Source organism: Camellia sinensis, chromosome 8 (assembly GCF_055761805.1).
Source record: "Camellia sinensis isolate YWXY chromosome 8, ASM5576180v1, whole genome shotgun sequence".
Classification (NCBI taxonomy): Eukaryota; Viridiplantae; Streptophyta; class Magnoliopsida; order Ericales; family Theaceae; genus Camellia; species Camellia sinensis.
In genome coordinates, this window is record NC_138968.1 from 148,462,264 (window position 1) to 148,478,324 (window position 16,061).

Below are 16,061 nucleotides of genomic sequence, written 5' to 3' on the forward strand. Positions count from 1 at the left end.
TTGAACCATCTGCTTTCATTTTTCTCTTGAATATCCATTTATATCCAAGAGGTTTAGAACTGAGTGGAAGCTCTATCAATTCCCAAGTATGATTTTGCATAATGGATTCAATTTCATTATTAACAGCCTTTTTCTACAAAGGTGCCTCCGGACCTGTCATTGCTTCCTTAAAGCTTTGAGGTTCACTTTCTAATAGGTATGTCAGAAAATCTGGACCAAAGGATTTTGATGTTCTTGCTCTCTTATTTCGTCTTGGTTCATCATCAGGTAAATCCTGCTAGTCGAGACCATTACTAGTCTCTTGTGTTTGATTGTCATTAGTCTCTTGACTTTGTGTATAATCAAAAAAAAATTTCTATGAACTTAATTCTGGTCATTTCTTGTAAGGAAAAACATGTTCAAAATACACAACATTCATTGACTCTATAATAGTGTTCACATTTATATCAGGTATTTCTGATTTATAAATTAGAAACCGATATGCACTACTATTCTGAGCAAAACCAATAAACACACAATCCACTGTTTTTAGTCCTATCTTAGTCTTTTTCATAACAGGAACTTCAACTTTTGCCAAACATCCCCACCCTTTTAAGTATTTGTAGGAAGGTGGTCGACCTTTCCACAATTCATAAAGAGTGTTGTTGGTTTTCTTGTGGGGTATTCTGTTAAGAACATAATTAGCAGACAATATTACTTCCCCCCACAAGTTTTGTGGTAAGCCTGAACTTAGTAACATGGCATTCATCATTTCTTTAAGAGTTCTATTCTTCTTTTTAGCAATTCCATTTTGCTGTGAAGAATAGGGTGTTGTAGTTTGGTGAATAATGCCATGTTGTGCACAAAATTCATTTAATGGTGCATCATATTCACCACCTCTATCACTCCTAACCATTTTAATGGTTTTACCAAGTTGATTTTCAACTTCAATTTTGTAGAGTTTAAACATTTCTAAGGCTTCATCTTTATTTCTAAGTAAGTATACATAACAATATCTTATGCAATCATCAATAAATGTTATGAAATACTTTTTGCCTCCTCTAGTTTGAACAAATTTAAGATCACATACATCTGTATGAATTAATTCTAGAGGTTCGATTTTTCTTTCAACCGATTTAAATAAAGCCTTAGTTAGTTTCGTTTCTACACAAATCTCACATTTGTTATTAGGATTAATTTCAAACTTTGGTATATAATCCAAACCAATTAATCTACACAAAGCATCAAAATTGACATGTCCTAATCTACCATACCATAAATTAGACTCAAGAATATAAGCAAAAAATGTGTTATTCTTATTAATAGCAAGTTTTGGTACAACCGTCATTACATTCAACTTGAAGAGACCATCACTCATGTATCCCTTACCAACATACATACCACTCTTTGATAATACAAATTTATCAGACTCAAATACAAGCTTAAAACCATTTTTACTTAACAAAGAGCCAGAAACTAAATTTTTCTGGATATCTGGTAGATGCAGTACATTGTTGAGGGTAAGTTCCTTCCCTGATGTCATCTTTAAAATCACATTTCCTTGTCCAGCCACAGTAGAAGTAGAAGAATTTCCCATGAAAAGTTGTTCACCATTCGCAGCCTCATTGTAAGTAGTGAACATCTTCTTGTCCGCACATATGTGACGAGTTGCCCCAGCGTCAACCCACCATTCCTCGGCATTTCCACCCAAATTATCCTCAGACACCACTGCAGAGAGATTGACGTCATTTACCCCGTTAGAGATGTAATCTAATTTTGTCACATTGTCTTGATTGATGGTTTTCTTGCTTGTACTTCCGCGATCCTTCTTAGGTCGGCAGTAATCAGAAGCTTGATGTCTGGTCTTGCCACAGTTATAGCATTTTCCTTTAAACTTCTTATTGCCATTGTTGTCGCCTTGTTTAGGACCATGTCTAGCAAACTTCCTCTTTTTATTATATGGTTTGTGCACTTTTTCAACCACATTAACCTTGGACTCAATGGGATTTTTACCATTTCTCTTTTCAGCCTTACGGTTATCTTTCTCAATTCTTAGTCTTGCAATCAATTCATCCTTGGTCATCTCCTTGCATTTATGTTTTAAATAATTTTTGAAATCTTTCCAAGTCGGTGGTAACTTTTCCACTAAAATAGCGACTTGGAAAGACTCGCTAAGAGACATACCTTCAAAATGAATATTATGCAAAATTAATTGAAAATTTTGAACTTAAGAAATTACCGTTTGGAAGTCTACCATAACGAAGTCCAGAAATTTATCGACAACAAATTCTTTGTACCAGCATCCTCTGCCTTGTATTTTTTCTCCAAAGAATCCCACAATTCTTTTGCTGTTTTTCGAGGGCTGTAAACATTATATAGCATGTTATCAAGGCCATTGAGGATGTAGTTTTTGCACAGAAAATCAGAATATTTCCAAGCATCTACAGCGGCAACAACTTGCCGATCACTTTCATCCTCTCTAAGTACTAGAGCCTTTTCACGGAGAAACTAGGTCAGATTTAAAGTTATAAGATAAAACAGCATTTTCTGCTACCATCTTTTAAACTCAGTACCATTAAATTTTTTCGATTTTTCTCCATGATTTATTGGAACTTGAACATGGTTCTGGATAGGGACCGGAATCGGTGTAGCGATCGGATTTGGAGTATTACTTTCAACAGCCATAATATCTGATTACAAAAAAATTAAAAAAAATCAAAACCAAATTAATTTCCTAGTTACTACAACCAGAAAATAAATTATAACACAAAATAATTTTACTTTTCTTGTTACTAAAACTAGAAAAATAAAATACCACAATAATTTTTTGTGACACAAATTAATTTTCTGCAATTGTTAATGATACCAGTATATTACTACTAGTTGTTAAAGAAATTAAACAGTATATTATTACTATTTGTCAAACAATATATTACTACTATTTGTATTTCCCAACCAAAATATCACTTTGTAAAAGCACAGAAAAATAAATACAATGAAGACACAAAAAATATTCTATCTTCAGTTTGTAGGACAATCTTCACTGTATTTAAAAAATAAAATATGTTTGTATACTTAACAACAAACGGAATACAGAATAAATAAAGGAAATGAAAGAGATTGTTTGATTACAAAAATCAAACCAGTAAATAAAAATAAATAAATTAAAAAACTAGACTTTTATTTTGTTACAAAAAAAAATCAAAATCAAAATCCAATATAAATAAAACAGAAAATAAATTAACAACTTACTTTATTAATTTCTCAAACAAAGTTTTGATCAAGTCTAGTGTTTAACATTGTGTCCTTAAACAGATTCGTCCTCTCCACAGTACTTTCAGATTGTGGACGTCTATCTCTTAGGATAAAATGATCAACAGTAAATAGTAGCAGCACTATACACTATTCACACAACGAACACACTAAGTGTTTTCACTCTTTCTCACAAAAAAAATAATGCAGTAAAATGTAGAGAGAGCAGGCAGAATTTGGGACGAAAAATTGGAGTGAAAAAAAAACAAAACAAATGAGGGCCTGCCTATTTCTAGATGCAGTGGTACCTTTTCAGTTTGAATTAAACAGGCCTAGCCCGCCCGCCCGCCCGACCGAACAGACGGCGGTGGCGCGCGCGTGTGTTTATTTTTGGGTCCAATGGGTCTAGCCCAATTTGCCCATAACCTTTCCCTTCTACAAACTTGGGGTGCCCCTTGGGGCCTTCCCCATGTTACAAATCCATGCCTTATAAACCCACAAAAATTTGCCCACCAAACCAATGTGGGACAAGCCTTTGTTCAAACCTTTAAGAAATTTCCACCAAAACTCCATTTCTATGGAGCTCACTTTGTCTTCAATTTCCCATTCACCCGATAATGGTTTAAAGTAACCAAAAATACTACGTGAATCACAATGCAACATAGAATGCGTTATCACTTTGGCCTGCTACCTTTGGCGCTTGGGTCCTACCTAAAAAATAGACCAACGCTTAGGAAAAATTCTATTTTTCCAAAACCATTTTTATTATTAATTTCATTTTTGTAATAGTAAATAAGAAGCCTTTAAATGAGTAGGTATTTTAGAGATGAGTAACAATGGTGACGATGAATGGAATGATGATCATGATGATGAGTATGCTGAAAATGAAGATAAAGGCAACACATTGCAAACCCAACAAAATAATAATATGCTTTTAGCAACAGCGGCAACAGTTGCCGTCACATATGCGACAAATTATTTGATAAAAGAACCATGTAGGACATCTTCTCTAATAGGGTGGAAGTGGATGGTCAAATTACAAGAAGGGAATCAAACAAGAATGTTTGAAAATTTTCGAATGAAAAAAGAGGTATTTTATAAATTATGTGATTTGTTACAGAATAACTATGGCCTTCAAACTGGAGGAAAAGTCTCGGTTCAGGAGCAGGTTGTAATTTTTTTATATATTATTGGCGGTGACATTCGAAACAAAAATGTCCAAGAAAAATTTCTACATTCTGGAGAGACAATTTCAAAACTCTTCAAGCTGGTGTTAAAAGCTATTACAATGATGTCTATTGATTGGATAAGGCCTCAACTGAGAATGGTGTGCATCCATATATTAGAAACAATCGCAGATACTATCCTTATTTCAAGGTAATAATTAACTACAAGTAGAACTTGGGTGTTACATATAATTAATTAATGTTGTTAGGATATTTCTCATAATGAATAAATATATTTTTATTCTCAATTTTGTAATAGGATTGTTTGGAGCAATTGACGGAACACACATCAAAACATATATATCTTCAGATAAGCAACCTCATTAATAGGTAGAAAGGGGTATGCGACTCAAAACATAATGGCCGCATGTGACTTTGATATGTGTTTCACATTTTGTTTGCCAAGATGGAAAGGAAGTGCACACGATTCTCGGATCTTCTTAGATAAATTAGGAATCCTAGTTATAATTTTCTAAAACCAAAAGGAGGTAACTGTTTTATATTTGATTGCTACAGTAAATGCACCGCATTCATATCTTCATATTTATTTTTACATTCCTAATTTCTTTAATTTCATTTTGGAATTTTGAAATAGATGAGTTTTACTTGGTGGATGCTGGGTATCCAAACATGAAAGGATATCTTGCACCTTACAAAGGAGAGAGATATTATCCAGCTCAATTTGAACATGGTCAACCCCCCCCAAAAAAAATGCACAAGAAAAATTCAACCGAGCACATTCATCACTTAGAAGTGTAATAGAAAGAACGTTTGGGGTTTGAAAAGCAAGATGGCCGATGATAAAGGATATCCTACTAAACCACAAGTGGCCAACCCAAGTCAAACTTATTTGTGCAACAATGGCAATTTATAATTTCATTCGACGAAGTTAGTTCCGCGATATTGCATTTGACTCTTATAATAGATTCACGGATTATGTGCCTAATGAAGAGGAAGGATCTTCGTCTCAACAAGCACGCCATGAAAATGATGTTGTAGATGATGACAACAAGATAGAAGTGAGGAGACATAATATTTGTGTGGCAATTTGCAGACGAAATTAGGAGTTCTTTAAATATCTAGGAAGTTTTATTTTTATTTCCTTAATAATAATTTATTATATTTTTATTGCAATGAAATTTTCTTGTTCCCTTGTTCACTCAATATTAAAAAAAAATAAAAAAAATAATGAGGTGATGGAAAAATGTACCAAATTAGGTACTAATATCAACTTCTAATAATGAAATAACTTTTTCAAAATTTAAAGCGAAGAAAATGACAAAAGTATAATTTTTATGTTCATAAGAGGAAAAATGTTAATTACACAGCAAAAAACTATTTTACAGCTTATTTACCAAACACTACTTTGCTGCTTAAATTCATAATCTCACAGTTGCACCAAACAGATTACCAACTTATGTTCACAATTGTAAGCTATAATCTGTTAAGTTATAATCTATAATCACTTTCCTACAACTCTACCAAACAGGGCCATTATCATCTTTGGAGCATCACGTGATGGAGCACACTCATGTCAAAAAGTTATTTAGTAATTTTGAAATATTATTTCACATCATTCAAAGTGGGACACTTGTCCTATTATCCCTTCAAAATAAATACAAAATTGGTAGGATTTACTATTTTAACCAATCAACTTTATATTGGGGCACACTACATAGATTTGCTCCGGGGGCAAAATATTTCTTCACCCATCCCGTTGCTTCTTTTTTTTATTTTTCACAATTCTGTGATTTTTTTTAATAATATTTATAAGGTCCATGCTAACAAATGTGCAGGGATATTAGTCATTGAATAATTAATAATACTTTATTATATTTAATGTTGAATATTAAATAATAATTGTATTCATGCATGGAAATATAAAATATTAATTCAATATTACATTAAATGCACTTTAACTAGTGCCCTAGACATTTGTTAGCATTAGTCTATTTATAAATTAATTTTGTTTGAAAAAATTATACAACACATACCAAAATAGGAGTCAAATTATGGCATTGTCAAACTTTATGGTAAACTGAGCACATAGATGGTAAAATAATAAATTCTGATTTTTTCAACTACCACCCCTAACGAATTATAGCATTGACACATGACAAAATAATAAATTTTGATTTTTATTGCCAACCAACTCCCAACCCCCAACCCCCAATAATACCAAGAATAATAATTGGATTGAGTTTTGAACGGATAACCAATATTTGGTTGCCATGAGAGTGGTGAACAGGTAAGGCCATTTCCAACCCTACACTAAATTTATCATTAAATTTAAATTTAATAAAAAAACAAATCTCTTTTTTTTTATATTTCAATGGTTTCACCAAACCTGTATCAAATTAAAAATGTCAAAAAAATTTCACTAAACCGAAGATCTGGACCACCTTTCACCATTTTACTATGCATGACCATTGAGTTAGGATCCATCGGACATACCGCGGTCATCCTCTTCCTTGAACAATTCCCACAAAATTAGGTAAAATAGAGTGTTAGAAAAATAGTTTGTGCAACCATGACTTTTGGCTAACTTTAAACCTAAATTGAGATGGGCTCCGGACACCGATTGAGGTGTGTCCGGGTGGAAACGCATTCTTTGTCAGGTCGTGATTCACTTTGTATATTTGGTTGTTCAAACTATTTTCTGAATGAATGCGAAATTGACTTGGAAAGAGACTTCGGTAACACGATAGTTAAACGAATTCAAATTGAATTTGTCTTCTTCATCAACAATGAGTGCACAAGCACACAAATCTTCAAGATCAATCTTTATCAACAATGAACTCACATTCTCAAATTCAATCTTCAGAACGTGTGTTTGGATGTTGAGAATCTACAGAGTGGTAAAAATTAATTTGGTAAATAAATAAATGTGTAAAAGATTTATCAATTTTACATAATTTTATCTTTGATAAGTAGAAATAATTTTTAAGAATTTAAAAATATTTTTTTGACATTTATTTATGTCAAATTAGTTTATATTTTATCAAATTGATGATTTTATCCTTTAAATTGAGTAATGATATCTTCAATGTCTTTATTTGAAACAAGATTCAAAATTCATGATCAAGTGTGTCACAATTGAAAAGTCAGGGACCAAAATGACACGAGCCCCAAACTATAGGGACTGTTAGTGTAATTCACCCAATTTTTTTTACTAAATCTTTCACATGGGTATAGAAATCACACAAATTCCTGTGTGTGTATTCCACACCTATGTAAAAAGTTTGATAAAAAATTTATTAAGTTATTTGGAGTAACTTTAGCATAAAACCTATTCCCCTCTCTCTCTCTCTCTCTCTCTCTCACATTGGTTTTCCTTACAAATAAAGTGACCTCTCTCTCTCTCTCTCTCTCTCTCTCTCTCTCTCTCTCTCTCTATTTATATATATATATATAAGCTATTGCATTGCATCATTTCCAAATTACATACCAGTTTGTTTGGCAGGAAGGTTTGGGTTAGGTTGGGGCTATTTTAACCACAAAAAGAAAAAATAGGTTTTTTAGCATAATAAGATAAAATATCACATTCAAACCATAATCATTTCATATTTTCTCTTACAAAAGTCAAAAAAAAGGCAAAAAAACTCATCCCAAACGAGGCCTTTTAACCCTAAAATTAAATTGCCAAAAAGCCAATCCATATCCCAAACAAAGGGGTAATTCTATTTACACATCCTTACTATAGCGATCCCAGTTTTTCCTCAATTGAGTATTGTATTCCGAACTTGGTTCCGTAGATGTGGGTTGTTGTATTTAGCTTGTTTCCGTCCTTCAATACTTTGTATTTAAGTTATAGGATGTTTTGGGCAGGTTCGTTTCAGGTTGGTTGTGATTGGAAGCATATGGTTACTGTCCAGTTTTTAGCCTCTTCGCACGAGCCAGGACTTTGTCGCTCGAGCGAGCCTTGCGTTGTTGCTTCTTCGCTCAAGCGAGGGTTTGTACGTATAGCGATCCCGGTTTCCCTTTTTCTTTAACTGTTGTACCCGGACTTACGTTCCGTGGAGTTGGTTGTTGTATGTGCCTTGTTTACATCCTTTAATCCTTATATTGAGTCTCAGGTTGGTTGAGCTTAGGAATCAAGTCTAGTTGCCCAGATTTTGGCTTGTCCGCTCGAGCGGGGGTTTGGGCGCTTGAGCGGGGAATACACCCATCCAGTATGTCCTGTGTAGTGTTGGACGCTCGAACGGGGGATTGGCCGCTCGAGCGGGAGGTTGGGAGTGACGTTCGAGCGGGGAGTTGGGCGCTCAAGCGGGGACCTGTCTGCAAAAACTTCTGGGAGTGTGCATCCGCCGCTCGAGCGGGAGTCTGTGAGTGGCGCTCGAGCGGGGGTTTCCACGCTCGAGCGGGGCGACTGTTATAAAAATCTGAGACCCAACTTTCTGGATCATTTTTCATCTTCCTTTTGATTCTAAAACCCTAGAACCGTCTTCTCCCTCTCCCTACACACCTTCTCTCTTAGGTTTGATCTACTTAGAGTGTATTTCTACCCTAAGTCCTTTGTTAAAAAGATAGAGTGGGTCGAGGGCTTCCGTTTAATCTGAACAATCTTGGGTTTGGAGCACTTTGGTTTCTCGTCATCTTCTCCATTCGAGTTCTTCGCTTCGAGGTAGGGATTTCCTACTCCATATTATAGGTTTTGTTCTAAGTTTTGGTATTTTGATATGTTGGGGGTTGTTTGGTAATTTTGGGAAAAACCCTAGTTGTTGTAATAAATTAATTTATATAATTAATTTAGGGAAAATTGGGGAACTTAGTTAAATTCATGGAATTAATGAATTTATTGATTAAGTGGTGTAGTTGGTAGTTTAATCACTCACCTATGAAAATGTTGGAATTATGTTAGTTGATACATCTATTTTCTATTTAGAAATAACTGTTTTGGGCTATCGGTGGCGGACAGTCGTGATTGTTGTAGACATTACATATGGATTAGGGAAAACTGAAACTACTCGCATTGGTTAAGTCATTGATTTAGACTGTTGAATTAATATAGAAAATACATGTATTGATTGTGTATTGTATATGACAAGTGTTTAATACATTGTATATGCATGTTGTTTGGGAGGAGATAGGGGATGTACTCCATGGTTTAGGGGAAGATAGGGGATGGACCTCTAAACCGGATTTGTTTGGGAGGAGATAGGGGATGGACTCCATTAGCATCACTATTATGTGTGCTTATTGATATTGAAGTGTTTTTACATGTTATTGATACAGCACTAAAATGTGTATCAAACGGGAAGTATGAAGTGTTTTGATATGAGCCTGAGTCTCATTTGTTTTGTTGATATTGAAAGTAATGTGAATATGATATATAGTTCACTGTTGTAAGTTTGGCCAGGTTCTGAGCCATGTTGATAATAATGGAAAGTGAAATGTGTCTTAGACATTAGTGTCATGAGATTGTATAATGATACAATTGATTATCTTGGTTAACCATCTATTGAATGCTATTGCTTTATTCAATGCTTATATTTGGTTTAGTATATTTCTACTGGGCTGTGGCTCACCCTATATGGGAATCATTTTCAGGTTCAGGTGATAAGCTACCTCCAAGGACTTAGCTTGGAAGGATTTGACTTTTGGATTTTGAAGACTATCTTCAGTTAGTTGCTTTTATTTGATAGTACATGTAAACATTCAAGCCGAGGGCTTTACTTGTATTTGAGTTAGAACTCATATTTTTGTGTCCAAGTGTTGGCTTGGAAAGATGTAAGCCCGTAGGGCATTTAATTTGATGTTACATGTAATGCTTTTATTTAGAAATACTCTGATGAATGAGATAATGAATTGTTTTCTTTAAATATTGCATGTCAGTGATAAATATATAATGGGTTTATTTTGAGGGCGTTACAACTTGGTATCAGAGCGTACCGGGTTTGAATACTTTGGGTACGTGGGAAGTGATTAGTATCACAATGGGTTCGTCTCGTTTGATAGAGACTTAGTGAAATATTATATGCTTATATGATAACATGTTTATGTGATTATGTGGGTATGGAACGTAGTTTCTAGGATGTTAATTGGACCCTTGAGTTTCTAGTAGTCTTGCTGGAAAGGCACTTGATCAATGCTACTTCCAACTGGAACTATAGTAACGCTTCGGGACTATTATCATCCAGGAATGAAATTCGTAGGTGCTTATGTGATTATGTGCTTACGTGGAATGAATTATTGTTGTCCAATGCATTAGGACGCAAGTGTTTAGCTTCGGCACATTTATTAATGTGCTAACGTCTTTGTTTCCTTTATTAGGATGTCAGGACGAGGACGTGGTAGGCCGGGTAGGCAGGAGGTGCCTGTGCCAGAGGAGGTTCCGGCAGTACAGGAGGGAGTTGGCCAGGCCAATGTGGCCGAGCCAGTAGGCCAGCAGGCTATGGGCGCTTTAGCCCGAGAGATAGCAGGGGCATTCAGGGAGTCAGTAGGCATTCTTAGGACTGAGAATCAAGCCCAGGTTGTTGTTGCGGATGCAGGACCTTCTTTTCTGAAGAGGGAGTTCTTCTGGTCTAACCCGAACGAATTTGTGGGTGATCCCAAAGAGCCACTTAAGGCAGATGAATGGCTCGAACAGACAACGAAGACGTTTGAGATGCTTGGCATCGAAGACGAAGGGTTGAAAGTGACCTTGGCATCGTTCCAGCGGAAGGGGGATGCGGGTCAGTGGTGGAAGTTCACTAAGGGTCGTATAGGAGGTACGTGGGAGGCTTTTGTAAATGCTTTCCAGGAGAGGTTTTTATCTCCAGTTGTCAGGGAAAAGCTGAGAGACCAGTTCTGTCAACTTAAGCAGTCGAGTTCTTCAGTGGCCGAGTTTGAGGCTGCATTTACTAGTTTATCCAGGTTTGCACCTGAGTTGGTGACGTCTGAGGAACTTCGTTGTATTGAGTTTGAGAAGAAGTTGAGGCGTGGCCTCAAGTTGAGAGTTGGGGGAACTATGATTCGGGAGTATGGGCGTATGGTTGATGCTGCAGCCCATATGGAGATCATGATGCAGGAGGAGGAGGAAGGGCAGAAAGGCTCCAAGAGGAGTCAGGATGGCCAGAGTGATGGCAGGAGACAGAGAGGTTTCACTCCTCAACAGTCTCAGAGTAGCTTTTCTAGATCAACTTTTCCAGTGCCGAGTGCAGGTTCGGGAAAAGGCAGTCAGGGAGACATTACCTGTTTCAAGTGTGGCCAGCTAGGCCACAAGTCTCCAGTTTGTCCTCAGCGGGGAGGAGTACAGAGAGCAGCATCTTCTTCGGCTCGATCCCAGAGCCAGAGTCAGGGTAGAGGCCAGCCACTCTCGTGTTATCAGTGTGGTCATCCAGGGCACTTGAAGAGGTATTGCCCGCAGTTGAGTGGCACATCTGGTGCATTTGGTTTGAGGCAGACTCAGAGTCATCAGCAGTCGGTTCAGGCCTTGAAGGCCAATCCGGGGGCTTCGTCGTCCCAGTCAGTGCAGTAGTCGTATGCTCCTAGAGGTGAGCAGGTAGATCAGGGGCCTACAAGGCACGTGTATGCTGTTACCGCACAGGATTTAGTACCGGCTCCATCGGTAGTGAGAGGTACTTTTCTGTTTTGCAACTCGGTTGCTAGTGTGTTGATTGACACGGGTGCATCTCATTCTTTTGTATCTGCTGCATTTGCATCTGTTTTGGAATTGGAGTTAGCACAGTTAGCATCTCCTATTTGTGTAGTGTCACCTCTTGGGGGTGAACTGATCTTGAAACAAGGTGTTAGAGGTTGTGATATAGAGATCGCCGACCATAGGCTTCCTTTTCCATTTGTTGTCATGCCCATGAACGGTTTTGATGTTATTTTGGATATGAACTGGCTATCGTCATACCGGACTGTTATCGATTGCTACCGCCAGAGGGTCACGTTATGTACCTTGAGCGGGGAGTGGTTCCATTTTTTGGGAGACCGGGTTGGTAGTGTTTTGCCACCGGGGTATGATTCGCGAGGGCGAAGTGAGCTTAGTAGTTTACTTGCTAGCTTTGAGAGTGGAGAGGGTGATGAAACCCAGGTTGTATTGCCGAGGGTGGTTTGTGAGTATTCGGATGTCTTTCCCGAAGACCTTGTTAGTTTGCCACCTCACCGAGAGATAGAGTTCTCTATTGATCTAGTGCCCGGTACAGCGCCGATTTCTATGGCACCTTACCATTTTGCTCCAGCAGAGTTGATTGAGTTAAAAGTTCAGCTCGAGGAATTGCTAGATAAGGGTTTTGTTCGCCCTAGTGTTTCACCGTGGGGAGAACCGGCCCTCTTTGCTAAAAAGAAAGATGGTGCCTTGAGATTGTGTATAGACTACCGGAAGTTGAATCGGGCTACGGTCAAGAATAAGTACCCTATGCCCCGTATAGATGATTTGTTTGACCAGTTGAAGGTTTCCCGTTGTTTCTCTAAGATAGACTTGAGATTGGGTTACCACCAGTTAAGGGTCAGGGAGGAGGATATTCCGAAGACGGCATTCCGTACGCGGTATGGCCATTATGAGTTTCTGGTAATACCATTTGGGCTTACCAATGCACCGGCAGTCTTTATGGACTTGATGAACCGGATCTTCCGGGAATTCTTAGATCAATTTGTGGTCGTTTTCGTGGACGACATTCTTATCTATTCGCCTTTAGAGGAGGAGCACGAGGAACACTTGAGAGTGGTGCTTGAGTTGCTTAGAGCCCATAGGCTGTATGCCAAGTTTGGGAAGTGTGAGTTCTGGCTAGGAGAGGTGAAATTCTTAGGCCACGTGGTATCCGGGGAAGGGGTGTCTGTTGATGCATCCAAGGTTGAGGCAGTGCAAGATTGGGCACAGCCTAAGAGTGTGTTTGAGATCCGCAGTTTTCTGGGATTAGCTGGGTATTACCGTCAGTTTGTGAAAGATTTCTCCAGGCTAGCTTCGCCGTTGACTAGATTGACTCGGAAGGGAGTCAAGTTTGTGTGGAGTGAGACTTGTGAAAAGTCGTTCCAAGAGCTGAAAGTTAGATTGACTACCGCTCCGGTTTTGATTATTCCGGAGAGAGGGTTGGGTTATGCGGTTTATTGTGATGCCTCACGAGAGGGTTTGGGTTGTGTGTTGATGCAAGAGGGGAAAGTGGTAGCTTATGGCTCACGTCAATTGAAAATTCACGAGAAGAATTACCCCACACATGACCTAGAGTTAGCAGCAGTGATCTTTGCCTTGAAGATTTGGAGGCATTACCTTTATGGTGAGAAGTTCGAGGTGTTCTCGGACCACAAGAGTTTGAAGTATCTATTTACACAGAGAGACTTGAACTTGAGACAGAAGAGATGGATGGAGTTCATTGAGGACTACGACTTTGAGTTGCATTATCACCCGGGAAGGCCAATGTTGTGGCCGATGCCCTTAGTAGGAAATCCATTAGTGACGTAGCTTGTATTGCCATCCGAGAATGGGAGATGTTGGGAGCTCTTGGCGAGTTTGATTTGCTACTGGGCGAATCTGTTGAGGCTGCGGCCTTGTTTTCCGTTGTCGCGCAGCCTACACTTATGACTAGAGTGTTAGAGGCACAGAGAGGTGACCTTGAGGTAGAATCCCTCCGAGAGAAAATCTCAGGTGGGAAGGTTGAGAAGGGTTTGACGGTGTATCCCGACCTGAGTGTGAGATACCGAGACCATTTGTTTATGCCGGAGTCTTGCCGAGAGGAAGTACTCCGAGAGTTTCACCATTCACGTCTTGCGGTGCATCCGGGAGGCACTAAGATGTATCGGGATTTGGGTCGCCAGTTTTGGTGGCGGGGTATGAAGAGAGATGTTGCCGTTTTCGTATCGAAGTGCCTTACTTGCCAGCAAGTGAAGGCCGAGCATCAGAGGCTAGCGGGTTTGTTGCAACCCTTACCTATTGCCGAGTGGAAGTGGGAGCATGTCACTATGGACTTCGTTGTAGGCCTTCCGAGGACTCAGCGGGGTAGTGACGCCATTTGGGTGGTTGTAGACCGGTTGACTAAGTCGGCGCACTTCATTCCTATGCGCGTGAGAGATTCGGTAGACCATCTTGCCGACTTGTATATTCGGGACAAAGTGAGATTGCATGGGGTCCCAGTGACGATCGTCTCGGATAGAGATCCTCGTTTTACTGCTAGGTTGTGGCAGAGTTTGCAGAGTGCCTTGGGCACCAAGTTGACCTTTAGTATGGCTTATCATCCGCAGACTGACGAGCAGTCCGAGCGTACTATTCAGATTCTTGAGGATATGCTTCGGGGTTGTGTCCTTGACTTTAGTGGGACGTGGGAGAGGCACTTACCATTGGTGGAGTTTGCCTACAACAACAGCTTTCAGTCTAGTATCGGTATGGCACCGTTTGAGGCCTTGTATGGCCGACCGTGTAGGTCTCCAGTTTGTTGGGCCGAGGTGGGTGATGCACCTTTGTTGGGTCCGGAGTTGGTTAGGGAGACGACGGAGAAGGTTGAGCTTATCCGTAGGAGGCTTGTTATAGCCCAGAGTCGCCAAAAGAGTTATGCCGACCGTAGGAGGAGGCCTTTGGCGTTTGACGTAGGTGATCATGTCTTTTTGAAGATATCACCTAGGCGAGGCTTGATGAGGTTTGGGAAGAGTGGGAAGTTATCCCCTCGGTTTATTGGTCCTTTTGAGATCCTTGAGAGGATTGGCGAGGTTGCTTATCGGTTAGCTTTACCGCCGCAGTTGTTCGGAGTTCATGACGTGTTTCATGTGAGTGTGCTTCGGACGTATGAGCCAGATCCATCACATGTATTGGATTGGACCGATTTAGAGGTAGATGAGGATGCCTCGTATGAGGAGAGACCGGTTCGGGTCTTGGATAGGCAGGATCAGGTCTTGCGTGGCAAGACCATTCCTTTGGTGAAAGTCTTGTGGAAACATCACGGAGTGGAGGAAGCCACTTGGGAACGTGAGTTGGAAGTTCGTGAGAAATATCCGGACTTGTTTGTTGATGTGTAATCTTGTATTTAGATTTTGAACTATCGTTGAACTTAAGAGCTTTTATATATGTCTTAAGTTGTGAAACATTGAAAATGTTTTGGTTTATTGGAAGAATGTTTTGGAACTTGCCTCATATGGAAGTTGAATGTAACATTATATATGTTGAATATATTGTTGAAATTGGAAAGGAAATGCGTAATGTTGATGCATGTTGAAAGTACATATGTTGTTTACATATTGTGTAATGCCTCTTGTTAAAGGAATGGGATGACCGGTAATGGGTCGAGTTTTTGAATGTTAAAATGTAACATTGTTAAAAATGAAGAAAAACCTGTTTTTGAAAACTTGTGCTTAATTTCGGGGACGAAATTCTTTAAGGGGGGGAGGTTATAGCGATCCCGGTTTCCCTTTTTCTTTAACTGTTGTACCCGGACTTAGGTTCCGTGGAGTTGGTTGTTGTATGTGCCTTGTTTATATCCTTTAATCCTTATATTGAGTCTCAGGTTGGTTGAGCTTAGGAATCAAGTCTAGTTGCCCAGATTTTGGCTTGTCCGCTCGAGCGGGGGTTTGGGCACTCGAGCGGGGAATACACCCATCCAGTATGTCCTGTGTAGTGTTGGACGCTCGAGCGGGGGATTGGCCGCTCGAGCGAGAGGTTGGGAGTGACATTCAAGCGGGGAGTTGGGCGCTCGA